Genomic DNA, 2,571 nt, shown 5'->3' on the forward strand with positions numbered 1-2,571 from the left:
GCGGAGAAGCATCAAGGACTTGAAAATATTTTAAAAAAACTGTGACGAAAAAGGGTCTGATTAATTCCACAAGCATGAACTGTCTGGGAGATAATTGGTTGTACAAAATGTTGTGGCTTATCTGCTATAAAAAAACGCTCAGCCAACGAGCTGTACAGCTCGGCAGCGGTTTATAATTAATAACTTGAACTAGAAACTTTTGGCATAAAATATCAAGTGCCTTAGGAAGGTCAAGTGTGGCGGGCGCAGTACGTAAGGCAGGAGTTTTTTGTTAAAACCATCCGTCATAAAATTGTTAGGCTTCAGAGTGGGGTTTTGGTGGAGCGAAAAGTGCGAAACCCGTATTCTTGTGTGTTTTTGGGAAGTTTTTTTTCCAAAACACATAGATGGGCCTTTGTTAAATTTTAACAGCGGGCTTGTACAGGAAAAAGTTTTGGAGGGTTTTGTATAATTCTGGTCCTTTTCAGTTTTGAGAGATGTGATTACGTTGGAATTTTCCCACATCAAAAAAGTAATATGGAAAGAGATGTAGAACTACAAAAAATACACATAGTCACCGAGAGATGTTTTAGAAAACGAAACATTATGTAATTGATTATGATAAAGAATTCATTTAAAAAAGTAGTATCAAGATGCAACATCTACTCTATATGGTAATTCACTTATCGATTGAAACCCCAAAATTAGTTATCCAAAATACTCTTTATCAGGTTCAAACAAAAGTCAAAAACAGAGTAAACCGTACCAAAAGATTTTGATTCAATTTACCTAGCTGTATAAGCACGATGAAAATCAATTCGTAACGAAAATCTAACAGATTTTGTTTCAGAACTCCAAGAATAAGATTGAGCCAATCAAACAGACAAAATTTAATTAGATGGAAGAGAAAAAAAGGCATCAATTGATGACATTGTTTGTGCTCTCATGAGAACTTACAAGGATTTTCTAGATACTAATTTTAGCATTTCGAAATCAACTCAATATCCATCAAAACTATCATTAACAAAACTCCTAACAAAAAGCCAGAGAAAGAGTATCTTTTTCAAAGTATGAAAAGCACAATCTGAATAAACACTCGACGAAGATATCAGCACTTCAAATATACTAACGCTGTCAGGACAACTTGTCTGCGAATTGCATTGTGAGTATATCACTTTCGGTGAGCTGCAAGTCATAGGGTCGGGGAAAAACAAACCCATAACAGCTAGGGAATTGTAATGAGTGGGATAGGCTCGTTGTTCAAAACGGGCAAGTTGATTTTTTGGAAAAGTTGCTGGAAAACGAAACCAACTTAAATGGTCCTTTACATGACTCAAGTTCTAGCTTACGGTAAGTGAAAAATCAAAGAGATGCTGCAGATAACCAAATACTGAGATTGATTGTGCCTCATCGTCGGGTTTTTGATGAAGGGTGGACATCAACTGCGTAAAAGGTAAAATGATAGCTGATTTGGAAGCGGAGAGGCATCAAGGACTTGAAAATATTTTAAAAAAACTGTGACGAAAGAGAGCCTGATTAATTCCACAAGCATGAACTGTTTGGGGGATAGTTGGTTTTACAAAATGTTGTGACTTATCTGCTATAAAACAAAATGCTCAGCCAACGAGCTGTACAGCTTGGCAGCGGTTTATAATTAATAAATTGAACTAGAAACTTTTGGCATAAAATATCAAGTGCCTTAGGAAGGTCAAGTGTGACGGGAGCAGTACGTAAGGCAGGAGTGTTTTGTTAAAACCATCCGTCATAAAAATTGTTAGGGTTCAGAGTGGGGTTTTCGTGGAGCGAAAAGTGCGAAACCCGTATTCTTGGGTGTTGTTTGGGAAGTTTTTTTTCCAAAACACATAGATGGGCCTCTGATAAGATTTAACAGCGGGCTTTTAGAGAAAACAATTGTAGGGTTTGGTATAATTCTGGTCCTTTTCAGTTTTGAGAGAGGTGATTACGTTGGAATTTTCCTACATCAAAAAAGTAATATGGAAAGAGATGTAGAACAACAAAAAATACACATATTCAAGTCACCGAGAGATGTTTTAGAAAACGAAACATTATGCATTTGATTATGACGAGGATTTTAATGAAAAAAGTAGTATCAGGAAACAACATCTACTCCATATGGTAATTCATTTATCGATTGAGCCCCCAAAATTAGTTATCCCAAATACTCTTTATCAGGTTCAAACAAAAGTCAAAAACAGAGTAAACCGTACCAAAAGATTTTGATTCAATTTACCTAGCTGTATATGCACGATGAAAATCAATTCGTAACGAAAATCCCACAGATTTCGTTTCAGAACTCCAAGAATAAGATTGAGCCAATCAAACAGACAAAATTTAATTCGATGGAAGAGAAAAAAGGCATCAATTGATGACATTGTTTGTGCTCTCATGAGAACTTACAAGGATTTTCTAGATACTAATTTTAGCATTTTGAAATCAACTCACTATCCATCAAAACTATTATTAACAAAACTCCTATCAAAAAGCCAGAGAAAGAGAGTCTTTTTCAAAGTATGAAAAGGTTGAGTATATAGTAATCTAAGGTGGGACCACTTACAACTCTATCAAAAAATT

The sequence above is a fragment of the Symsagittifera roscoffensis genome, chromosome 8 (assembly GCF_963678635.1).
Source record: "Symsagittifera roscoffensis chromosome 8, txSymRosc1.1, whole genome shotgun sequence".
Classification (NCBI taxonomy): domain Eukaryota; kingdom Metazoa; phylum Xenacoelomorpha; order Acoela; family Convolutidae; genus Symsagittifera; species Symsagittifera roscoffensis.